The sequence below is a fragment of the Myotis daubentonii genome, chromosome 12 (genome assembly GCF_963259705.1).
Source record: "Myotis daubentonii chromosome 12, mMyoDau2.1, whole genome shotgun sequence".
NCBI lineage: Eukaryota > Metazoa > Chordata > Mammalia > Chiroptera > Vespertilionidae > Myotis > Myotis daubentonii.
The window spans coordinates 20,490,858-20,517,644 of NC_081851.1; the positions used below are offsets into that span (position 1 = coordinate 20,490,858).

The 26,787-nt window shown below is 45.6% G+C and overlaps 1 non-coding gene across 1 annotated transcript; it reads right to left on the bottom strand.

Annotated features, from left to right (window-relative positions):
- Positions 1 to 20,012: 20,012 nt before the first annotated feature.
- On the bottom strand, positions 20,013 to 20,215 carry LOC132214071 (small nucleolar RNA SNORA74). The gene has a single exon (XR_009448168.1). It is a non-coding gene; the product is annotated as a small nucleolar RNA SNORA74 (small nucleolar RNA).
- Between the last annotated feature and the right edge of the window lie 6,572 nt (positions 20,216 to 26,787).

Consider the following 26,787-nt stretch of genomic DNA (forward strand, 5'->3'; position numbering starts at 1 on the left):
CCATATAGGTCCTTCCGTGGGACGTCCCAATTCCTGTTTAAAGACTGGTCCTTACCTCTCTCGAGAGTCCAGGTGGCTCGGTTTCCGAATTGAAAGTTTTGGGTGGAGTGGAGGCCTCCTTGGTAGTCGTTCTCCACAGGTGTGGGGTATCTCGCTGAGTGCCCGGCGACAAGTGGGGGAGATCCTCCTGCCTTGAATAGGGGGTCCCTCTCCTCCCTGCCGGGGGAGAGCCTCCTGCCCTAAACACGGGGTCCCTCTCATGCCTGCTGGGTATCTCGCTGGGGCCTCCAAATGTTATGGGTTGGCTCAGCGAGATAGACCATCGACTCAGAATTTAAATTTAGGAACCTTTATTAAGCTGGCCAGCTGTCTGCAGTCCCAGCACTCCACCAAAGCAAAGGCTGAACTGCAGCATTGACTGCAAGCGTTACAGCCTATTTATTTGCAAAAACTACAAAGTTACAAAGCCTTGTTTACACAATTTGTTCCCGACACAGTATAGCATTATCACCTTCCTATCTAAGTTTTCTGGGAACAGAGAGCACAGTATATTGAGGAGGGACCATGAGACCATAACTCAAGGAATGACCTGATGTCAGTACCTTCCTATCTGTCTGTTCCAGAAACAGACAGTACAGCGCGCCCCGATATGCAGCCCAGTACAGGGCCACTCCGTTTGAGTTATTTGTTACGGCAGAAATAGGAGCCCATGTAGTCCCTGTCACCCCCTCTTCATATCACCAAGCCTGTGTTCTCCATGGCTTTGGGTATCTTCTGAAATAAAATGTGGTTCTTGTTCTCCTGTCTGTCTCCCAGCCCCTTTCAGCTCGTGAAAGGTAAACTGTGAAGGCCCTCCCCCCAAAGACCCAGGTCCATGGAGGAACATGGAGGGGCACACATGTGTTCAATGAGTTCAGGAGTGAAGGGCTCTTTTCAGATTTTATAAAACGTTATTTTTGTAATAAACCTGATTGATTCACATATAAATACATATGATTTTTATTTTTTAAGAAATATTTTTATTGATTTCAAAGAGGAAGGGGGGAGAGAGAGTGAGAGAGAGAGAGAGAGAGAGAGAGAGAGAGAGAGAGAGAGAGAGAAACATCAATGATGAAAGAGAATCATATTGATTGGCTGCCTTTTGCACACGCCCTGCTGGGGATGGAGCCTGCAACCCAGGCATGCGCTCTTGGCCAGAATCGAACCTGGGACCTTTTGGTCCACAGGCTGACGCTCTATCCACTGAGCCAAACCAGCTAGGGCTACATATGATTTTTAAAACCTCTTTAGGACATCCCAAATATATAAATTCACAAATGACAAAAAAATATTTTTGCCAAAACCTGTGTGTTAATTTTTGGTTCAGAAATGCAGTAGTTGCTCTGTGAGCTGCCTCAGAGGGGGAGAGGATCCTGACAGCAGACCCGGTTCACACTTGGATGTGCCTCCTGTCCACCTTTCCCCACTAGCCTGCCCTCAGGCCTCTGGTGGCCAGTTGACTGGCAGTGGTCCTGACACCTCATCTCATGTTCACCCACCTGGTACTACTTCCGGTGGTGCCAGGGGACGCCATCTCAGGGCTGTGCATGCTCTGATGATCCTAATCCTTCAGCTCTGGTTCATTACTTACTTGGGGACCAGAAATTGTGACCATTGAATGTGGGGCAGCCCCATGCTCTTTGCTCCTGGCTTCAAGCCTGCAGGGAGAGGGGGTCAGGTAGTGTGGATCAACCCCTCCCAAAGCCCCCCACTTACTGGGCCTGCTGCCCGGCTACCCCTCCTGGATGGCAGCTCCCCTCCTGGCTGCCTTTGAGATTCAGGGAGAGGCTGATGTCAGGTGTCTGGATGGCCCCCCTGGAATTAAGAAAGCAGATGCTTTGGAAATAGAAGAGGCAGACATGCTGTCCACAGGGAAGGGCTGTTTCTTGGTCAGGAAACTCCAGCAAATCAAACAGCAAATCTGCAAAGAGATGAGTTGTGTGAGCTGTGTTGAGAAAATCCAAATACAACTGTTCTGCAGATGGGTCTGTTTGATGAGTCCTGCATCATGTGACCCTGAATGGGAAGTGTATGACAGGCCTGGGCGGACGTCAGGCACAAAGTGTCCATGTGCTCGCTGGCAGTTCAGGTGGTGCTACCTAGGACTCTGTGACCCCAGGCCGGAGGTCTGGTGGCCCAGGAAAGCTGGAGAGGATGTCCTTCCCGCCCGGCCTGGTGTTGGTTTCTTTTGTGTGGCTGGGCCTGGTTTAGTGGAGCCCAGGTGCCCTCAGCTGTCCCCATGTCACTGAGGACTGAGGTGCTGAGCTCAGACAAGAGCAGGGCCCAGGGCCCCCTTCAGACTCTGTTATCAGCAAAGGGTCAAACTTTGTTTCAAATAAATCACTTCCCAGTCAGCAACCCAGGGATTGGGCCCTCATTTCCTCCCCTAGGTTGATAAAAATAGTCTCTGGTTTACTGTACAAAGCAAATAACTCCAGCAAAATTAAAGGAGTCATATCTCTAGGAAAATAATATTGTATTCTCACTCAGCCTCACCTCCAGCATGAATCACACATTTTATGTTTCTGCGTCTCTCCCACCTGGAACAGCTTTTCATTTCCTCTCTGCCTGTTTCTGTCCCTTCACGCCATAAAGCAGGTTGTGATCCTCACAAGTCCCGGGTATGACCTGCACAACCTCCCTCTCAGATGCACAACTTCATTGGGAAGAGACATCAGTAGCAATGTCGGCCCATTTTACAGATGAAGTGTTATAATCAATTTAGATACTTTGGCCTAGCTAGGGTCATTAGATGGCAATGAAAGAGCCCAGAGGGAACCTTGTTCCTCTTGTACAAATCCTTTGACTCCAGGACATTTAACTTTCCCTCTTTCTCCTCCTGCCTTCCCCTAGAATTGACACCATGTCCAGTCGGGGCCTCGCCTGTCTTGTGCCATGGGACAGTGCTGCCCTCCCCGGGCCCTCTCTGGTCCTTGCTGAGAGGATGGTCTGAAGGACTGAATTTGTCATTCACCCTCATTTCTCAGCCCTGATGGTCCCTAATCTACATACAATAGGTTCCTGATGGAAGAGGGAGAGAAGAGTCATGTTTGGGTGGGGCCAAGTCCAGAGCAGGGTTGCAGGGGCAGAGACAGAAGAGAGAAGGTGCTGTCAGCATGGGTGAGACTGGAGGTCATGACAGTGGTGGGCTCTGGGACATGTGTCTCCTTCCTGGCATCACCATGATGGAAGGCTGGGATGAACTCTGTGTGACCCTCTGATTCCTGGGCAGGTTGGGAGAAACGTATGGGCAAACTGCTTTTTTTGTTTTTGCTTTTTAGTTTAAATAAACTTTAATTTTTAAAGTTATAATAAATATAAACTGAATGAAGCTAAAACACAACACTTTTTTTTTTTTTAACCACATTTGGAAAACTAACTTTCAGGTCTCTATAGTCTGTAAGATTTGCTCACTTTGATCTCTGATGAAATATGTTATGGCTGCTATATGACATTTCATGGCTTTTCAAGTGTGAATCCCAGTGTTTTAAATGTATTAGTAAATTGTGAACTTAAATACATTTCAAACTCAAATATTGAACTTTCTAGAGAGTTTAATTTAAATTAAGAACTAATCTAATTAGATAAATTTAACTGAAACCACCGGAGTCATCTCATGAAGTTGACAGTGGGCATCAAGTCCCTTTCAGGTGTTTTTCCCCCGTTCAAATGCAATTTCTTGTCTCCATTGATCATACCTCTTGAATGCAGTTTCCTTTGAATTCTTTGATTCCACCTTCGGGAACTGCTTGACAGGAAGTAGTTAGTTTCAGTTGAGCCTATTTCCACATAAGAGCCTCTTGTTACTACCATCCCTGAAGATATGCAGGGATGATAACTCCATTCTGTAATACGAAGTCAGTAGACACAATTGACCTCTCTCTGAAGAAAACCACTTATAGCACCTATGTAACCCAAAAGGGGCTCCTGCCTCACACCATTCTCTACTGTACCTATACAGGATAGAGTTATATTATAAACCCAGGGTTAGCTGTTCTTCCTTCTGAACCTCGGTAGGACTCTGGTCTATTCCATAGACTTCATTTTTGCCATTGGTCCTTATTTTGGTATTCATTGTTTTATGTAAATGTAGTCACTTTTCAGTTGACTAAGACTATTCAAAATAAACCTTAGTATCATCACTAGCATAGTAGGTTCTTGTATAGATTTTATGTTTAAGAAATATCTAGACATGAAGGCAATTATAAAACCTCTGAGTGCTTACCTAGGGCAGTACTGAAAGCTCAAAAAGTGTGTAATAGCAGCTTTAAAACTTTCAAAGCTTCATTAAGAAAACAAAATCCTAATCATCATCTATATTCATAATTTTATAATCTATTGCAATGAAATTTATTTGAATAGGTAACATTCAGTAGCTACTTTTTCTTGATCTTATATTTAGTTTTAAAATAATTTATATTTTAGTGAGATCTAATAGTCACAGGTTTCCAAATGTAATAAAAAATATAGTATGGGTTTTTAGCTTCCATTCAGTTTACACTCATATTTGAATCATGTATTCATGATTATCTTTAGCTGACAAACATTTCTACTTCCTTGTGACCTATCTTCACAATCTACACTCAGCTATTCATTTTTTTTTGCCTCAGGCCAGGACCAGAGAAATTAGTGATATTTACTGAGGACCTGAAGAATTTTCTATTGATTTGTTTGAATGTATTTTTAGCCATAGGTGCTTACATTGTTAGGCATTTACATAGTGATGGGGAGACACTCATGGGCTCTAATGTATTCTTCTTGCTGTCTACTTTCCCTTCTTACTCTGGGGGTAATAGCAAGAAAATCATTTCTTTTTTTAAAGTTTAATGCATCAGAAATCACAAGAACTACATTACACATATCACAAAATAGCTTCACCAAGAAAAAATCCAAAGGCTTAAATGTCTCTTCAAATGTTATTTTCCAAAGTGTTTATTTAGAGAAGATAGAAAGAGGTCATTACTCATGAATAACATTCTTTAAAACATTGGAAAATTTTATTCATTGTTTTTGAAAAAATTAGTAGTTAATATCAGATTTATGTAAATAGCACATTTTAAAAAAGTGTGTATTTAACAATAAAATAAAAATATAATGTAAATAAAAATTAAAGAAAGTATTTGACAAAAAAAAACACACACAACAATTTGATTGTCCATCATGCCCCTGCACACACCACACACACACACACACACACACACACACACACACACACACAAAACCTATGTGCAGGAAGCCACTGCTTGCTGATACTGTCATGAGAGTGCACCAAGGAACATGGAAGGCCAATGGACCTTGGGCGTTAGCAGGGCTGATGCTAAGCATGATTGTTCTTGTTGAGATAGTGTTGGCTCAAGGCAATTCCCTAACCTGATAATCCTTTTACTATTTACCAAACTTTACCTTTGATATGCCTGTAGGCATTGCTAAAGGGCAAATGTGTATTCAAGTAAATAAAAAGCGAACTAGGCCAGAGGTAGGTGTGTCTCTCAATAAAGAGGCTCCACCTGGCCCCCAATGCCTTCTAAATTCATATTTCTTGTGTAACATTTTCATTTGTGCGTCAGCCCCTCCTTCAGATTCTGAACCCCGCCACGAAGGTCATGGCACCTATGTCTAATCTTTGTTAACAAGCTAACAAAAATAGAATGGAATAGAATCAAATATTGCCCAATGATTATATGTGGCAAATAGGGAGATCAGAGGATATAGGTAGTAGATCCATTTCCTCAGTATAATTAAATATAGACAAGTCATTTCACATATTAGTCCCATAGTTTCTTCCCTGTAAAATGAGGGAAATGCATGGTCTAGGTTGAGCTTTCTATAATTTCACAGTCAATAGATATGATGAAATTGATATAGCAACATCTACATCAACACCTACCTTTCTACTGTCCCTTATAGTATGATTTCTTTAGTGGAATGTCTTTGTTAACACAATTTTCTAAAAGATACAATACAGTAAACCTCCCAAGACAATTCATATATATATTTTTAATATTAGAGGCCCAGTGCACAAAAATTCGTTAATTTGGGGGGTCATTCAGCCTGGCCTGCACCCTCTAAACCAGTGGTTCTCAACCTTCCTAACGCCGTGACCCTTTAATACAGTTCCTCATGTTGAGGTGATCCCCAACCATAAAATTATTTTCGTTGCTCCTTCATAACTGTAATTTTGCTACTGTTATGAATCGTAATGTAAATATCTGATATGCAGGATGTATTTTCATTGTTACAAATTGAACATAATTAAAGCAGAGTGATTAATCACAAAAATATATGTGTAGTCCTGTGGTCTTAGGCGACCCCTGTGAAAGGGTCATTCGGCCCCCAAAGGGGTCAGGACCCACAGTTTGAGAACCACTGCTCTAAACCCTTGGGTAGAGTCCATAGGCCTGGCCTGAGATCAGGGCCTATTGTGGTTTTCCTTCCTCCGACTGCAGGCAGCTGGCCCCATCCCCACTGCTGCCACTGCTTGCCACCTGTGCAGCACTGCCCCCCCCCCTCCGGTGGCCACCCTCTGCTGGGGACAGGTGTGGGGTGCAATGTCTTGGCTGGCCTAGGCCCCCCTCTGCGGGGCAATTGCTGGCTGGCTGCCCACCTGCCACAGAGTTGCTGCCGGTGGCCTGAGCCTCCCTCTTTCTTTGCTGGGGGATGGGGCCATCCCTGCAAGGGGCCATCTGCCTACTTGATCACCCCTAACCACTTGCATGCCTGCCTGATCACCCCTAACTGCTTGATGGAGGGCAGGGCCAGCTCTGTGAGGAACCATCTGCCTACCTGATTGCCCCTGTCTGCTGGTCTGCCTACCTGATCACCCTTAACCACGCTGCCTGCCTGCCTGATCACCCCTAACCGCTTGCTTGGGGGCGGAGCCAGCCGGGTGAAGGCTATGGTGGTTGTGATCTCTGGTGTTCCAGTCCTTATGCTTATGGTGGCTGGCCTTTTATTATATAGGACTAGAGTCCCGGTGCACAAAAATTTGTGTACTCGGCGAGCGGGGGGGTCCCCTCAGCCCAGCCTATGCCCTCTTGCAGTCTGGAACCCCTTGGAGGATGTCCACCTGTTGGTTTATGCCTGCTCCCTGGGAAATTGGGCCTAAGCTGGTGGTCAGACATCCCTCTGGCAGCCCGGGAGCCCTCAGGGGATGTCCACTTGCCAGCAGGGAGCAGGCCTAAGCTTCAGTCGGACATCCTTAGTGCTGCTGAGTAGGCGGGAGAGGCTCCCTTCACCACCGCTGTGCTGGCAGGCATCACCCTGGCTTGTGGCTGAGCAGAGCTCCCTCTGTGGGTGCACACTGACCACCAAGGGACAGCTCCTGCATTAAGCATCTGCCCCCTGGTGGTCAGTGTGTGTCATAGTGACCAGTCATTCCCAGTCGTCTCCTGTTAGGGTCAATTTGCCTATTACCCTTTTATTATATAGGATGATTCTATTTTATCTCCTCTGTTAGCCTATTAATTGCAGTTCTTTCAAAAATTAATTTTGTGGTTATCCTAGAGTTTATCATATATATTAACAACTAATCTAAATTCACTTTCTAAAAACTCTACATCACTTCAAGAGTAGTGCAGGTTCCTTATAGCAGGGAATTCCCAATTCTTCCATCCAGTTCCTTATTACATTGCTGTCATTCATTTCACATATCCATAGGCTACTAGTATAAGCACCTAGTAAGTTTTCACTATTACTACTTTAAACAGTTACATTTTACATCAATCCTACCTAATAAAAGAGAAACATGGTAATTAGTGTACGACCGCTACACTTCCCATTGGCTAATCAGGGTGATATGCAAATTAACTGCCAGCCAAGATGGCGGCAGGCAGCCAGGCAGCTGGAAGCTAACATGAGGCTTGCTTGCTTCAGTGACGGAGGACTCCAACGTTCCCTGCCTGCCTTGCCGGCCTCAGAGCTTGCAGTTTATGAAACATTGTAACAAATATAGAAGCTAAACAAAACCCCAGAAACCAGCTTTCAGCCGGCCAGGATCTCAGAGCTGGAGTTGATACAGTGTCTCTTTATAGAACCTAAACAAACCAGATAACTGCTTTCAGAAGCGGAGGCCTAAGAGCTGGAGCCAGAGCTAAAGCTGGCCCAGAATATAAAAAAGAAAAAGAAAAAAAAGGAGCGGTTGGGAGCTTCAGTCACCCGCCAGCCTGAAAACAGCCCTCAGCCCCTCACCCAGATTTGCCAGGAACCACAGTGGGGACCCCCACCCTGAAGGGTGTGTGACCAGCTGCAAACAGCCATCATCCCCTCACCCAGGCTGGCCAGGCACCCAAGCGGGACCCCCCACCCTGATCCAGGACACCCTTCAGGGAAAACCAGCTGGCCCCCACCCATGCACCAGGCCAATATCCTATATAGTAAAAGGGTAATATGCCTCCCATCACCGGGATCAGCGGAGCTGAGCGGCCTCCCGGCACCGGGATCAGTGTGACAGGGGGCAGGGCCCAAACCCCCTGATTGCCCTGCGGCTCTGCGTGTGACAGGGTGCAGCTCTCCACCCCCCACAGGCCCTGCTCTGTGTGTGACGGGGTAGAGCCATAACCTTCCCATCGGCCCTGCCCTGAGTGTGACAGAGGGCGGTGCCCCAACCCCCCAATCGGCCCTACCCTGAGCATGACTAAGGGTTTCATCGCAACCTCCCAATCTGCCCTGCTCTGTGCATGACAGGGGGCGGCGCCCCAACTCCCCAATCAGCCCTGCTCTGAGCCCGACCAGGGGCTGCACCTAGGGATTTGGCCTGCCTTCTGCCACCCGGGAGCAAGCCTAAGCCAGCAGGTCGTTATCTCCCAAGGGGTCCCAGACTGCAAGAGGGCACAGGCTGGGCTGAGGGACCCCTCCTTCCCCCCGAGTGCACAAATTTTTGTGCACCGGGCCTCTAGTTAAGAATAAGAAAAAAATTAAAAAGTGACTTTATTGCCCTAGTTAGTTTGGTTAGAGCATCTGCCTGCGGACTCAAGGGTCACGATTTCATTCTGGTCAAGGGCACATACCTCAGTTATAGCCTCAAACTCTGGCCCCACCAGGGTGTGTTCTGGAGGCAAATAATTGATGTATCTCTCTCACATTGATGTTTCTCTCTCTCTCTCTCTCTCTCTCTCTCTCTCTCTCTCTCTCTCTCCTCTCTCTCCTCTCTCTCTCCCCCTCTCCCTAAAAAACTCAATAGAAAAATATATCCTTGGGTGAGGATTGATGAAAACAAACAAACAAAAAAACTTTACCTTCATCTATTCCTTCTCTGACATCCTTCCTTTCTTTATGTAGGTCTGAGTTTCTGATCTATATAATTTTCCTTCCCCCTGAAGAAATTATTTTAACACAACTTGCAAGATCTACTTTCTTATGGTGAGTTTTCTCACTTTTTGTTTGAGAAAGTTTTTATTTCTCCTTAATTCTTCAAGGATAATTTCACTGGATATAGAATTTTAGAAGAATGGTTTTATTCTTTCAGCACTTTAACTTTTTTATTCAATTCTCTTCTTGCTTGCATAGTTTCTGATAAATCAAATGAAATTTTTATCCTTATCCCTGTATTGTTATGGTGTTTCACCCATCTCTGACTCTTTTTAAGGTTTTCTCTTTGCCTTTAATTTTTCTTTTTTCACTTTGAAATATGTCTTGGTATAGACTTTTTGGTATTTATCTTGTCTGATGTTATCTGAGCCTCTGGACCTGTGGTTTGGTGTCTGTCATTACAAAAATTGTTGGTGATTATTAATTCAAATATTTCTTCTGCTCTGTTATTTATTTCTTCTTCTTCTGGTATTCCAAAATGTATTATACCTTTTAAAATTGTTCACAGTTCTTGAATGATCTGTTCTTTTACATTTTTTTTCTACTATTTTTGAAGGTTTTTAGTGACCTATGCTAATTTCACAGACTTTATTTTTTCTTGGCCATATCCAGTCTACCCAAGGGCTCATCAAAGCATTCTTCATTTCTATTACAGTGTTGTTGTTTTTTTCTATCAGTTTCTCTTGCTTCTTTCTCAGAGTCCCTATATCTCTGTTTAAATTGTCCATCACTTTTAAAAAATATATATTTTTATTGATTTCAGAGAGTAAGGGAGGGGGAGAGAGAGATAGAAACATCAATGTTGAGAAAGAATCATTGATTGGCTCCTTCCTGAATGCCCCACACTGGAGGTTGAGCCCACAACAGGCATGTGCCCTGATCAGGAATCTAATCATGACCTCCTGGTTCATAGGTCAATGCTCAAACTCTGAGCCATGCCAGCCAGGCCATTCTTTCATATTGTCTACTCTTTCTCAGAATCCTTCTTTAGTTATAGTTATTTTAAGTTTACTGTGTTGTGATTTAAAAATCTATGTCATCTTATTCTGGTTTTATGCTGCTCTGTTTCTTCAGGTTGTGATTTTTCTTGCATTTCAGTAGGCTTTATTATTTTTTGTTGAAAGCCAGACATATTTAATTGCATAATAGGAACTGAGATAAATAGACCTGTTGTGTGAGATTTTGTTAATATGTCTAAAAGTTGGGCTGTGTTTCATGTTTGGTATAGGTGGGTGCCAGAGAGTTCAAATTTCTTCAGTGCCCTTGTTTTTGTCTGTCCTCTTGACTTCTAGCTGCCCTAAGAGCTCTCTCTTAGATGGAGCCTGCATCTTGTACCTTGTTTGGCAGTAATCCACGTTACTATCCTGGAGCCATTAGTGTGGTGCTAAGGTGTGGGAGAGGAGAAACATTATGTAATCTTATGCTTAAATCTCAATGTTTTAGTGAGCCTATATTCCTGGGCTGTGACCTTCCTGTGTGTTTCATGGCTCCCCACTCCTTAGGTGAGACAGGAAGACTAGAGGGTAATGGATACATGCCCTTCCTTTTAGATGGGGTGATGTGCTGATAAAGACTTTTTCCATGGAGAGTAGGCCTCTGTGTGGAGAATCCTCTTAAATCTAATAATCCTCTTAATCCTAATAAATCTGGCATTGTGGGAACATACAAATGTGTGAGTGACTCCTTTGGGGGATGCACCTTTGCTCATGACAAAAAAAATTACCTACATTATACACGCACGTATATACATACAAACATATTCAGATAGATACATGCATACATACATACATGCATGCACATCCATATGTGGGAGTACATGTATTCTGTGTATGAAAGACACAGTGTATATGTCCTGTGCATGAAAGACACACTGCAGAGGATAAAGAGCAAAACTATTATAAGCCTTGATTTTAGGAAGGCAATGATCGATTAAGGGGCACATGCAACTAACCTAAAATTACAATAAAATGCCTAATAGAAGACCTGCAAACTAGGTTCAAGAGTAGCACTGAATGATGAAATTTTGCCTAAGGTTAAGGAGGGTATCATTAAAAGAAGAGAAATACTTTGGGTAGAATATGAATAAAAGTTTTTAAAGGGGGTGTATAGTGGAACAGTCGTGTTGCGGGAATAGAGTTCTGTGCATCATTCTGGTAAATCGTCATACCTGAGGGGTTTCATGGAAACCCTGGTAATGTTTCTCTCTCCCTCTCCCTTCATCTCTCTCTAAAATCAATTGAAAATCATATTTAAAACAAACAAATTTAACACATGTTTAACAAAAACACACTGACAGCCTTGAACAATGATCCCATCTGATTTGAATGTGTGTCCCCAAGTAATAGCATCACCAGCACAGTCCTAGGAGTTATTACTTTGGAAAGTAATAGTAGCACAATTACTACATGGAATCAATGTTTTCCAGATTAAAACATTTATTAATGTGAACATTAAAAACGGGTCACCATTTGAGTCCTGTCTGGCACTTCTCAGCGGGCCCCTGCGCAGGTCTCTGTGGCACTGCTGGTGGACGGGGTCGCCATGCGGGTTCCATCCATCAGCTGCGGGTGGCTGTGCATCAGGCAGGGCTGCTCAGCTGTCCTCAAAGGTGTGAGAAAGCAGCACTTTGCCTGTGGGGACACCTTTCTGCGCCTGCGCACACAGTGGCGACTCCCCCAACAAGGCATCCTTTCCTTCCCTAAGAGGCCTGTAAGGTAAACAGGAGGGAGCGAGGCTTGTCCAAGGTTGCTCAAGGGACCTCGGACCCCAAGTTCTTCTCATCACTGTGTGCCCAGCGGCCTCGTGGGAGCAAGAGATCAGGTAGCCTGAGCACGTCCCACCACGGTTCTGTGTGTAAGACCTGGCCTGTTTTTTTTTTGTTGTTGTTGCTGTTTATTTTTTGAATATTTTTATCACAGTAAAATATACACAATAAAATTTACCATTTTAACTATTTTTGATGCACAATTCAGTGCTGTTGAGCTCACAGTGTTGTGTGGTTGTCACCACCATCATCTCCATCACTGCTCTCATCTTCTCCAACTGAAACTCTGTCCCCATTAAATAATGCCCCATCCTCCTCCCCCACCCCTGGTGCCCCCCATCTTACCTCTGTCTCTATGACTGACAGCTCCAGAGGCCTCATGTGAGTGGGATCACACAGTATTTGTCTTTCTGTGACTGGCTTGTTTCACTGAGCATCATGTCTTCAGGTTGCAGCATGTATCACAATGTCCTTCCTTTTTTTTTAAATTGAATTTATTGGGGTGAGATTGGTTAATAAAATTATATAGCTTCCAGGTACACAATTCTATAATACATCATCTGTATATTGTACTGTGTTCACCACCCCAAGTCATGTCTCCTTCCATCACCATTATCTTTTCTATACCCTCTTCTACCAACACCTTTCCCTGTGGTAATCTCCATACTGCTGTCTGTGTCTATGAGATTTTTTTATTAATATATTTTATTGATTTTTTTCAGAGAGGAAGGGAGAGGGAAAGAGAGTTAGAAACATTGATGAGAGAGAAACATCGATCAGCTGCCTCCTGCACACCCCGACTTGGGATGTGCCCGCAACCAAGGTACATGCCCTTGACCAAAATCAAACATGGGACTCTTCAGTCCCCAGGCCGATGCTCTATCCTCTGAGCCAAACCGGTTAGGGCTCTCTGAGATTTTTTTTTCTTAGCATAATCCCTTTACTTTTCACCCAGTTCCCAGCCCCCTTCTCTGACAGCTGTCAGTCTGTTGTCTGTATCTATGAGTCTGTTTCTATTTTTTTGTTATTTTATTTTTGTGCATTAGATTCCACATATAAGTGAAATCATAAGTTACTTGTGTTTCTCTAACTGACTAATTTCACTTCACATAGCATAATACTCACCAGGTCCATCCATGCTGTTGCAAAGAGTAAGATTTCCTTCATTTCCTTCCTTTTTACGGCTCAGTAGTATTCCATTGTGTTCATGTACCACAGCTTTTTCAGCCACTCCTCTACTGATGGGCATATATCCTATTGAATCAGTGTTTCAGGTTTCTTCAGATATATTCTCAGAAGTGAAACTGAAGGGTCATAAGGCAGTTCCATCCTGCTTTCCACAGTGGCTACACCAATCTGCATTCCCACCAACAGTGCACAAGGGTTCCCTCTTCTCCACTTCCCACCAGCACTGGTTGATTTATTGATGATTGCCATTCTGACAGGTACAAGGTGATACCTCATTGCAGTTTTCCTTTCCATTTCTGTAATGATTAGCGATGCTGAGCATCTCTTTATATGTCTGTGGGTCACCTATGTGTCCCTCTTGGAGAAGTGTCAACTCACGTCCTTTGCTCATTTTTAAATTAGATTGTTTTGTGTGAGTTTTGTAAGTTCTTTAGAAATTTTAGATATTAACCCTTTATCAGATATATCATTAGTGAACATGTTTTCTCATTCAGTGGGTTGTCTTTTCATTTTGTTGATGGTTTCCTTTGCTGTGTAAAAAAAGTTAGTTTGATGTAGTCCCATTTGTTTATTATTTTTTGTTGTTTCCTTTGCCTGAGGATATATATCAGAAAAAATATATATTGCTATAAGAAACGTTCAAGATCTTACTGCTTATGTTTTCTTCAAAGATTTTTATGGTTTTAAATCTTACATTTAAGTATTTAATCCATTTTTAGTTTATTATTTTGTGTGGTGTTAGAAGGTGGTCTAATTTCTTTCTTTTCTTCTCTTTTCTTTTCTTTCCTTTTTTTTTGCATAGATCTGTCAAATTTCCCCATCATTTATTGAATAGACTATGTTTACTCCATTGTATGTGCTTGTGTCCTTTGTCAAATATTAACCAAAAAGTCATTGGTTTATTTGGGGCTTCCTATTCTTTTCCATTGGTCTATATGTCTATTGTTATCCCAGTACCAGGCTGTTTTGATTAGTATGGCCTGTAGTTAATTTGATATCATGTAGCGTGATTCCTCCAAGTCTGTTCTTCTTTTTCCAGATTGCTGTGGCTATTCAGGATCTTTTGTGGTTCCATATCAATTTTTGGAATATTTGTTATAGTTCTGTGAAATATGCCATTGGAATCTTGGTAGGGATTGGATTGAGACTGTAGATTCCTTTAGGTAGGATGAACATTTTAATGATGTTAATTCTTTCTATCCATGAACTCATTATGTGCATCAGCTTATTTGTATCTTCATCAATTTATTTATTCAGGGTCTTATAATTTTCTGAGTACAGATCTTTTTTTTTTTTTTTTTGAATATAGGTTTTTGAGTCCTGGCTTACAGTTATTCCTAGGTGTTTCGCTTTATTTCATTTTTATAGGAGTGACAATGTCTCTCTTCTTCTTTTTTAAAATCCTCACTTGAGAATATCCTTTTATTTATTTGAGAGAGAGAGAGAGAGAGAGAGAGAGAGAGAGAGAGAGAGAGAGAGAGGTGTCAATCGTTTGCCTTCCAAACACCCTGACAAGGGATGGAACCCACAGCCTAGGTATGTACCCTGACCAGGAACTGATCCTGTGACCATTAGGCATACAGGACGATGCTCCAGTCAATTGAGACACACACTCAGGGCCTTAGGTGTTTGTTTTGTTTTGTTTTTGAGGCAATTTTAACTGGGATTGCCCTCTGAGTTTCCCTTGAAACAAATAGTTTATTATTGGTGTATAGAACTGCAACTGCTTTCTCAACATTTACCTTGCATCCTCCTACTTTACTGAATTCATTGATCAATTCTAGTAGTTTTTTGGTGGAATCTTTAGGGTTCTTTATATACAGTAAAATGTCATCCACAAATAATGAGTTTTTCTTCCTCCTTTCTGTTTGGGTTGTTTTTTATTTCTTCTTCTTGTCTGATTGCTGTGGCTAGGACTTCCAGTACTATGTTGAATAAGAGTGGTGAAAACAGACATCCCTATATTGTTTCTGATCAGAAGAGAAATGCTTTTATTTTTTCTGGTCGAGAATGATGCTGGCTGTGGGTTTGTTATATTTGGCTTTTGTTATGTTGAGGTATGTTCGCTCTATTCCTACTCTGCTGAGAACTTTTATCATAAACGGGTGCTGGATTTATCAAACGCTTTTTCTGCACCTGTTGACAGGTTCAGATGGTTTTTATCCTTCATTTTGTGTATATGGTGCGTCATGTTTATTGATCTGCGGATATTGTACCAATCTTGCATCTCTGGAATAAAGCCCACTTGATCATAGTGTATGGGTTTTTTAACGTACTGCTGGATTCAGTTTGCTAATATTTTTGATGATTTTAGCATCTATGTTCATCAAGATATTGGCATGAACTTTTTTTTTTGAACTTTGTTTTTAATATCTTTATTCTGTTTTGGAATGACAATAAAGCGGACCTTATACATGAGTTTGAGAGTCTTCTCTAGTAATGAATTTCTTGGAATAATTTGAGAAAGTTTGGTAAAATTCACCTGTAATTCCTTCTGGTCCAGCACTTTTGTTTGTTGGGAGTTTTTGTATTACTGCTTCGGTTTCATGAGTTGTAATAGGTCTATTCAGATCTTCTTCTTCCTGATTGAGTTTTGAAAGATTGTATATTTCTAGGAATTCATCCATTTTGTTCAGATTGTCCAATGTGTTGGCATATAGTTGTTTGTAATGTTTTCTTACAATCATTGTATTTCTGTCGAGTCAGTTGTTATTTTTCCTCTTTGATTTCTGATTTTATTAACAGGGTTACTCACTTTTTTTTTATGAGTCTGGATAAAGGTTTGTCAATCATGTATTTTTGTTTTTTGATTTTTTTTTCATTGCTGTTAATCACCACCAGAGGATATCGTTTTCCATTTGAATTTTTTAGAGTGAATGGAAGGGAGGAGAGAAAGGAGGAGGAAGTGGAGAAGAGATGAACAGAGAGAGATATATATTAATTGGTTTCCTCCCTCCTGTGAGAGAGACTCTTCATTTGGTTCCTGCTTGCACATGCCCAACTAGGGTCAGGGATTGAACCTGCAAGCCAGGTACGTGCCCTTAGCCAGGAACTGAACCCATAACCATTTGGTGTGTGGATGCACTAACCACTGTGAACAACTCTAGCTTCATTGATTTTTTGTATTTTTTTAGACTCTTTTTTATTTCTGCTCTCCTCTTAGTTATTTCCCTTGTTCTCATTTTGAGCTGTTTGTTTTTCTCTTTTCTAGTTCCTCTAAGTGTAAAGTTAGACTATTTATCTGAGATTTTTCTTGTTTTTGAGGTAGGCCTGTAATGTTTTGAAATTTCCTCCTTAGAACTACTTTTGCTGTGTCCAATAGATTTTGGATCGTTTGGTTCCCATTTTCATTTGTTTCAAGTTATCTTTTGATTTCTTTTTTGATCTAATTTTTAATCCATTCATCAGTTACATGTTATTTAGTCTTTATGTCTTTGTGTACTTTACATTTTCTTCTTTTTTTATCTTATAAATAATAACTTTTATTATGGGAAAATGCATAGAATGTAAGATATACAATTTTAACCACATTTAAATATACAATTCAGCTGTATTAAATACATTGATGTTGTGGAACGATCACCACTATCCATCTCCGGAATTGTTTGTTTGTTTGTTTTGCTTCTCATTGTTTTTTTCTTCTTTGTTGAATTTATTGGGATGACAAGTTTTAGGTGTGTACAATTCTATAATATATCACTTGTATACAAGTTTTTTTTCTTCTGATTGATTTCTAGTTTTATGTCATTATGGTTAGAGAACATTTATGATATAATTTCAATTTTCTTAAATTTATTGAGACATGTTTTGTGTTCTAACATGTGGTCTATCCTAGAAAATATTCCATGTGCATTTGAAAAGAATGTATATTCTGCTGCTTTGCAGTGAAATGCTCTGCAGATACCAATTAAATCTACCTGATCTAGTATGTCATTTCAGGTCGCTATTTCCTTTTAGATTTTCTGTCTGGCATGTACATATCCATTGATGTCAGTGGGGTATTATGATCCCCTACTATGCCCGTATTGCTGTCAATCTCTCCCTTTACATCCATCAAGATTTTCTTTATATATTTAGGTGCTCCTATGTCGGGGACATAAATGTTTAAAGGGGTATATCCTCTTCTTGGATTGCTCCCTTTATCATTATGTAGGGTCCTTCTTTGTCTCTTAAGACAGTCTTTGTTTTAAGTCTGTTTTGTCACATATAGGTATTGCTACCCCAGTATTTTTTTTTCATTCTCATTTGCATGAAATATATTTTTCCTCCCCTTTACTTTTAGTTTGTATATTCCATTCTGAGGTAGGTCTTGTTTTCTTACCCATTCAGTTACCATGTTTTTTAATTGGAACATGGGAGCCGTTTACATTTAAAGTGATTATTGATAGGTAAGTATATTTTGCCATTCTATTCTTTTAACTCTGTTCCTATTTTTTTCCCTTCTTCTTGATGCTTTAACAATTCTTGAAATGCTGGTTTGGTGATAATGAGCTTCGTTAGCTATTGGTTGTCTGGGAAGCTCTTTATTTCCCTGTCAGTTTTCAATGATAGCCTTGCTAGGCAGAGTAGTTTTAATTGCAGTTCCTTGCTTTCCATCACTTTGAATATTTCGTTCCAATTCCCTCTGGCCTGCAATATTTCTGTTGAGAAATTAGTTGACACTCTTATGGGAGCTCCCTCGTACGTAACTAAGTACCTTTCTCTTTCTGCTTTTAAGATTTTATCTTTGTTTTGAATCTTTGCCATTTTAATTATGGTGTGTTTTGGTGTGAGCCTTTTTGAGTTCATCTTGTTTGGGACTCTCTGTGCTTCTTGGACTTGTCTTTTTCCTTCACCAGGTTAGGGAAGTTTCTGTCATTATTTATTTCCATAGGGTCTCCATCTGCTGCTCTTTATTTTCTCTTTCTTGTACTTCTTTGATGCAATTCATGTTCTTAGGATTCATGTTGTCCCAAAGATCCCTTAAACAGTCCTCATTTAATTTTTTTTTTCTTTTTGCTGCTCTCATTGTCTTCTGCTCCCCTGTCTGCAAAATCACTGATCTGATCTTCTGCTTCATCCAATTGCCTATTTCTTTTAGTGTATTCTTCATTTCAGACATTGTATCCTTTACTTCTAACTTGTTTTTTTATGGCTTATATGTTCATTTTCATGCTTACCATCTCTTTATTGAAGTTCACACTGGTTTCATCCATTCTTAAGTTCCTTTAGAACCCTTATAACCATTTTCTTCTTTAATGCTGTGTCTGTTGTTGCTTGCCTCTACTTCATTTAGCTTTTTTTTTTTTTAAGGTGTCTTCTGTGCTTTAATTTGGGGCATGTTTCTTTGTCTACCCATTTTGGCTGTCTCTGTGTGTTTATTTCTATGTATTGCACTATTAGACGCCCAATCTTGGCAGTGTGGGCTTATGTAGTAGGTGTTCTGTGAGACCTAGTGGCACTGTCTTCTTTTTTCCAGAGCTGGGTGTTATCGGAATCTCCCTTGTGTGTGTTATGTGGGTCCTCCTGTTGTCGTTGAGTCCACAATGCTATTGGCCTATTCATGGTTGACCTTCAGGCTGACTGACTGTGAGGATCAACCCTGACCTCACATTGTATGAGCTGCTGTTCAGGTGCTGACCACATGGAGCTGAAGTGTTCTCATCCTGTTCTGGTGCCTGCCAAGCTCTCTCTTTGCACATGCTGCATATTAAGCTAATTGGATCATGCTCTGATGTCATCTAAAGTTGGCCACTGTGTGTTTGTCCTGGGAGGGATTCTGGTGCCGGCCAATTTCAGATGCTTTCTGTGACTGGCCCTGGGCAGTCTCTTTGGAGCTGCAAAGCAATTCACAGTTTGTGGCTGCCTCTGCTGGGTCAGAGTGAGTTCAGGAAGTCCAAGCAGTGCACCAAGGCTGACTTTTACCTGCAGTGGGACTGGAAGAAGTTCATCAAAAGTCCCAAAACACCCTTGATATCTGCCTCTGCCTGCCTGCATCTGTCATGTGCCTGTTAAGTTCAGTCACTGAAAGAGTCTCTGGAGGTATTCAAGTAGCATGAGGTAACTTCTCAGTGAGTTCTCAGGTAGAGTGAGCGGTGTTCACCAGATTGATACAGGTTCAAACTTGTTGTCTGTGCTGGGTTTGAGGGCACTCAGCAAATGTTCCAAGGTATACCAGGTCTAGCTTCCACCTACTGGGTCTCACACACCTCTGAGAAGGCTACAAAAGACCCAGGCCTGGCTTTCTTTGTAGGAGTAGAACTAAAATGTCAAAACAGGCTACTTCGTAGGGTTTAAGATTTCTGGGATTCATAAGATTTCTGAGATCAGCCATGTGAGCTCAAGTGCTTTGCAGAGGGTCAGTGGGTGGTCCGAGGCCATGGAGCTGCTTCTTGCTGTGGGTGGTTCATGGTCCCCTGGGATGCAGTGGGTGAGTGAGATGGTGGTGATGTCCTGCAGCTCTGATCCCATCACTGTGTCACAAAAAGTTTAGTCCTCTGGTGTGTACCTGATCCTCACAGATGCGTCCCTCCATTTCCATCCTAAGGTAACTGCAGTTCTCTTCAGATGTCTGGCCAGATGCATGTTCACTGGCTGCATGGGCAACACCATTCCTGCCTTCTTTCCTCAAGCTGGGTGAGCCAGGTTGGCTGGGTGCAGGAAAGGGCAGATAAATGGCCCTTGGGTGGGTTGAAATGCTGTTAGAACCATTAAGCTTTTTTAAAAAGTTTTTTTCTGTGTCTGCACCTTCACTAGAACAAAGCAACCAAAGTGATGCTTAGCTCACTCTCATGGAAGCACAGTTCTGCCCTGTACCAGTGCCACATGTCACCAGAACAGTGAAGGGGGCAACTGGAGGAAGAAGACAGGGCATTCCTCTCCCAGCAGTGTAATTCCCTCACAGGCATGATGCTGTCTGGAGAGCTGACCCCTGCTGGAGCGCTTAAGGCTTTTAGGCACCAACTGTACTGATCTGATTTATATTTTTTAAAGATCACTCTGATTTGCATTTTTATTTTTATTAAAAATTATTTTACTAATTTATTTTTTTTCAATTAGAGATGACATTCAATATTAGTTTCAAGTGTATATAATAGTGGTTTGACATTAATATAACATATAGAGTGATCCCCTGATAAGTATAGCATGGGGGATCTTTTAAAAGGGTAATAATGAAATTCATGAGGGCTCCACTCTCATAACCTAATCACCCTCAATAGACCCACTTTTTATTTATTTTAATCAAACTTATTTGGGTGACATTCATTAATAAAATTGCATAGGTCAGCTGTGCCATTCTATAATGCGTTTGTATATCGCATTGTGTGCTCACTGCCTTCAAGTCAAGTCTCCTTCCATCACCATTAATCGCCCCTATGCCCTCTTCTTCCTCCCCCCACCCTTCACCCGCCAACCCTATCACCACTCCAAACACACCACCCCTAGCTGCCATCCCACACCCACCAGCACCTCCTGCTACCCACACACCACACCCCCAGTCCTCACCCGCAACCTCCCACCAGCCTGCCCCTACACCCCAATACTACCCCTCACCCCCTGTACCCCTCTTACCCCCTACTCCCACCTGCCACCCCACATCCCACACCCCATATCACACAGCCCCCACCCACCACCCACCAGCCCCCAACCCCCACCCCCTACCACCCGCCCTTTACCCCCCACCCCCCACCCCCCTTCCCCTGCTTGTGATTTGACATTTGAAATGATATTTGAGATGTGTCCTGAGGGCTCAGGTAGGATTTAGACAGATGAAGAGGGTGAGAATGTGCTTCAGGCACAGACAGTAGCCACAGCCCGGAGGCAGGAGAGATGAACACTGGACAGACCAGAGCATATGCCCTTCAGATGCCTGTGAGTGAGGGGTCAGGGCAGGGAAACAGAAGACCCTGCATGGAGGGAAAAGTCAGAGGTGAAAGGGGACCAACCACAGAGTGGTCAGAGCAGGGGAGACAGGGGCCCCTCCATGGGAAGGCAGGGCAGGGGGACAGGGCACCATGAGAGGGGGTGGGCAGTGGGGACAGGAGACCTTGGGAAGGGGCAGGGATGCAGAAGAGTGGATAGGGGACTTTCCACTGAAGCAACAGTACAGGGAAAAGGAAGACCTCTGCCCTAACCAGTTTGGCTCAGTGGATTGAGCTTCAGCCTGTGGACTCACAGGTCCCACGTCAGATTCCAGTCAAGGGCATGTACCTTTGTTGAGGCCACATCCGCAGTAGGGACTGTGCAGGAGGCAGCTGATCAATGTTTCTCTCTCATCGATGTTTCTAACTCTCTATCCCTCTCCCTTCCTCTCTGTAAAAAATCAATAAAATATATTCAAAAAATCATCATTCTCCCCTTAAAAAAAAAAGAAAGAAAAGGAAGACCCTTCGCGGCTGTGACAGGGCATGGGGGACAGTAGACCCTTCTTGGTAAGGACAGGGGATCATCCATGGAGGGGTCAGTGTCCCCAACTCCTGTCCCCTTTGCCCTGGCCCTCCTGCCCTATCCCATCCATGGATGGCGCCCTGTCCTTACCAAGCAGGGTCCACTGTCCTCCCTGCCCAGACACAGCCACGAAGGGTCTTCTTTTCCCTGCCCTGTTGCTTCAGTGGAGAGTCCCTTATCCACACTGCCCTGTGGGGACAGAGCCGGGAGAGAGGGACCCCTCCATGGAGTGGGGAGAGCAGACCTTCTGTGGAGGGACATGGCAGAGGGATAGGGGTCCCCCTTTTGAGGGGGCAAGGAAAGGGTGAAATGGACTGTCCATGGCAGGAGCAAGACATGGAGGACAGGGAACCATCCATGGAGGGGAAAGTGAAGGGGGACAGGACACCCCTGTCATGGTCCCCCTGGCACCCCTTCTCTGCCCCTTCAAATGGGGGTTCTTTGTCCCCTGCCCGTTCTCCATGGATGGTCCCCTGTTTCCTCTACTCTGTTCCCTGCATGGAGGGTCCCTGTGCTCCCTGCACTGCTCCATCCCTGGAGAATCCCTTGTTCACCCTTTCCTGACCCCTCAAAAGGTGGGGTGCCCTACCCCTCTGCTCATTTTCCTCCACAGACAGAGGGGAGGGGCACCCTCCATGAAGGGAGCAGGACATTGTTTTTCTTGCCCATCTTCCTCCAAGGAGGGTGCCCTCCCCTCTCTGCCCTGTCCCCACTCCATGGAGGGTGCCTCTTTCCCTGTCCTGTCCCCTAAAAGGGGGTTTCTTTGTACCCCTGCCAATTCCCCTCCATGTAGAATGCCCTGTTCCCCCTGTACTGGCCCTTCCATGGAGAGTTCCCTGTAACTAATCCATGGGAGGTGCTTTCTTCCTCTGCTCTGTCCCTTCCAAGAGGGATCCCTATACCCCTGCTCATTCCCCTCCATGAAGACTCCCCTTTCTCCCTTGCCCTAACTCTCCATGGAGGGTGCTTCCTCCTCTGCCCTGCCCTCAGTGTGGGGGGTCCCTCCTCTGCCCATTTTCCTCCATGTAGGGTGTTCTCTCAACCCTTCCCTTTCCTCTCCATTGAGATGAATAGGTAGTGGTACCAGGAACCTCCCCTTTGATGGGCAGGACAGGGATGAAGGGGGCACCCTACATGAAATGAGGACAGGAGGTCCCACCTTGGAAGGACAGGGCTAGAGGGAAAGGAGACCCTCCATGGCAGTGAGTGGGCAGGGATACAAAGAACCCCTCTTTGCGGAGCCAGGGGAGGGGGAGGGGAAACCCTCCATGGAGTGGAGACAGAACACCCTCAATGGAGAGGACTGGAGGAGGGAAAGATGATCCCCCATGAAGGAGAATGGGCAGGGGAATAGGGATCCCCCCTTTGAGGAGACAGGGCAGTAGAGAAGGGGCGCCCTTCATGGACTGGGGACAGGGGACCCTTAGTGGAGGTACAGGGCAGGGGGCAAAGGGTCCTCTCCATGGAGGGGAATGGTCAGGGGATAGAGATCCCCCTTTGAGGGGCAGGGAAGGGGGGAGAGCACCCTCTATAGAGTGGGGTCAGGGATCACACCATGGAGGGGACAAACAGAGGAGATAGGGGACCCTCCATGATGGTTCCCCTGTCCCCACCCCAAGAAGGGTGCCCCTCCCTCCTGCCCTGTCCCCTCAAAGAGGGATCCCTCTCCCCCTGCCCATTCCTCTTTAAGAAGAGTCCCCTTTCCCCAGCCCTGTCCCCTCCATTGAGAATCCCTTGTGCCACTCCATATAGAGGGTGCCCCCTCCATCCTGCCCTTTTCCCTCAAAGGGTGGAATACCTAACCCTCTGCCCACTCCTCTCCAGGGAGAATCGCCTTTCTTCTGCCCTGTCCCCTCCATTGAGATTCCTTTGTCACCACTCCATGGAGGGTGCCCCCTCCCCCTGCTCTGTCTTCTCAAAGGGGGGTTCCTTGTACCCTTGCCCATTCACCATTATGGAAGGTCCCCTAACTCCCCTTCTTGTCCTTCCATGGAGGGTCCCCTTTCCCCACTTTATGGAGAATGCTCTCTCCCCATTGCCCTGTCCCTCAAAGGAGGCGTCCCTATCCCCCTGCCCATTCCCCTTCATGGAGGGTCTCTGTGATCCCTACCATGGAAATTCCCTTTTTCTACCTTTCCTGCCTCCTGAAATGAGGGGTGCTCTATGCCCTTTCCCACCCCCCCCAGGCAGAGGGGAGAGGGCAGCCTCCATGGGGGGAGCATGGCATTGCCCTTCTTCCTCCATGGAGGGTCCCCTATCCCCCGTGCTCTGACCCTCAAAGCGAGGCTCCTTGTCCCCCTGCCCTTTCCCCTCCAGGGACTGTCCTCTTCCCCCCGCTCCCGTCCCATGCATGGAGGGTCCCCTATAACCCCTCCATGCCTGTTCCCTCAAAGGGAGGTTCTTTGATCGCCTGCCCATGTCCCAGGGGACCCTCCGTGGAGGTACAGGACAAGGAGGAAAGGGGAATCTCCATGGCAGTGAATGAGCAAGGGTACAAGGAACCTCCCTTTGAGGGGCCGGGGAGAGGGAGGGGATACCCTCCATGGAGTGGGGGCAGGGGACTAGTCGTGGAGGGTCCCCTATCTCCCCTCCTTGTCCCCTCCATGGCATGTCCCTTGTTCCCACTCTATGGAGGGTGCTTTCTGCCTGCGCTTTCCCCTCAAAGGAGGGGGGGATACCTATCCCCCTGACCATTCTCCTTCATGGAGGGTCCCCTTCCCTTCTGCCTGGTCTGTCCATGGAGGGTCCTCTGTCCCCACTTCATGGAGGGTGCCCCTTCCCCTCCTTTTCTACCCCCTCAAAGGGGGGATTCCTATCTCCCTGCCCATTTCCCTCCATGGAGGGCCCCTGTGGTCCGTACCATGCTCACTCCATGGAGATTCCCTTGTTCTCCCTTTCCTGGCCCTGACATGAGGTGTGCCCTATGCTCCTGTCCCACACCCCCAGGAAGAGAGGAGAGGGCAGGCTCCATGGATGGAGCATGGCATTGCCCTTCTTCCTCCATGGAGGGTCCCCTGTCCCCTCTGTTGTGACCCCTCAAAGTGAGGTTCCCTGACCTCCTGCTCTTTCCCCTCCAGGGAAGGTCCTCTTTCCCCCCTCCTTGTCCCCTACATGGAGGGTCCCCTGTCCCCCTTCCATGAGTATTGTCCCCCCCACCTCCATGCCTGTATCCTCAAAGGGAGGTTCTTTGATCCCCTGCCCATGTCCCAGGGGACCTTCCATGGAGGGTCAGGAAAAGGGGGAAATGGGACCATCCATAGTAGTGAATGGGCAAGGGTACAAGGAACCTGGGAGAGGGAGAGGATGCCCTCCATGGAGTGGGGACAGGAGACTAGTCATAGAGGGTTCCCTATACCCCTCCTTGTCCCCTCCATGGCATGTCCCTTGTTCCCACTCTATGGAGGGTGCTCTGCGCCTGCTCTTTCCCCTCAAAAGGGGGGTACCTATCCTCCTGACCATTCTCTTTCATGGAGGAACCCCCTTCTCCAGTCTTTTCCCTCCATGGAGGGTCCCCTGTCCCCACTTTATGGAGAGTGCTCTCTCCCCCATGCCCTGCCTCTCAAAGGGGGGTTCCCTATGCCCCTTTCCTTCCCCTGCATGCGGGACCCTGTGGTCCCTACCGTGCTCACTCCATGGAGAATCCCTTGTTATCCATTTCCTGTCCCCTGAAATGAGGGGTGCTTATGCTCCTGCCCGTTCCTCCTGCCCACCCCCAGGAGGGGAGAGGGCAGCCTCCATGGAGGGAGCATGGCATTTCCCTTCTTGCCCTTCTTCCTCCATGGAGGGTCCCCTTGTGCCCCTGTCCTTTCTCCTCCAGGGTTGATCCACTTTCCCACTCCCTGTCCCCTACATGGAGTGTTCTCTATCCCCCTCCATGGGCGGTCCCCACCTCCATGCCTGTCCAATCAAAGGAGGTTTCTTTGTTCCCCTTGCCATGTCCCAGGGGACCCTCCATTGAGGGACAGGACAAGGGGAAAAGGGGACCCTCCATGCCAGTGAATGGGCAAGGGTACAAGGAACCTCCCTTTGAGGGGCTAGGGGAGTATGAGGGGATACCTTCCATGGAGTGGGAACAGATGACCCTCAATGGAGAGTATGAGGAGGTGGGAAAAGCGATGCTCCATGAACGGGAATGGGCAGGGGTACAAGGGACCTTTTCTTGAGGGGCTGGGGGAGGAAGTGGGGGACACCCTGCATGGAGTGGGAACAGAGGACCCTCAATGGAAAGTATGGGGAGGGGGGAAAGGAGATTTCCCCATGGAAGGTCCCCTGTCCTCAGTCCATGGAAGGTGCCCCCACCCCAATACCTGTCCCCTCATAGGGGGTTCCTTGCACCCTTGACCATGTCCCATGGGACCCTCATGGAGAGATAGCACAGGGGGTAAAGAGAACCCTCCAGGATAGTGAGTGGGCAAGAGTACAAGGAACCCCCCTTTGAGGGGGAGGGGATACCCTCCATGGACTGGGGACAGGGGACTCTCAGTGGAGTGAATGGGGGGAGGGAAGTGGATCCTCCTTGGAGGAGAATGGTCAGGGGAATAGGGATCCCGCCTTTGAGGAGACAGGGCAGGAGGGAGGGGGCACCCTTCATGGAGTGGGGACCAGAGACTCTGCATGGGGGGACAGGGCAGGAGGCAAAGGGTCCTCTCCATGGAGGGGATGGTTAGAGGGATAGGGATCCTCCCTTTGAGGGGCAGGGCAGGGGGAGAGCACTCTCCTTAGAGCAGGGATTTGGGACGTGCCATGGAGGGGACAAGAAGAGGAGGTCAGGGACCCTCCATGATGGGTCCCGTGTCCCCATTCCATGGAGAGTGCTCCTTCCCTCCTGCCCTCTTCCCTCAAAGGGAAGATGCCCCTCCCTTTGACCATACCCCTTCATGGAGGGTCCCTGTCACCCTGTCCTGTCCCTTCATGGAGCATCCCCTGCCCTCCCTCCATGGAGGGTCCCCTCTCCTCCCTGCCCTGCCCCCTCCATGGAGGGTCCACTCTCCTCCCTCCCCTGACCCCTCCATGGAGGTTCCCCTCTCCTCCCTGCCCTGCCCTGCCCCCTCCATGGAGGGTCC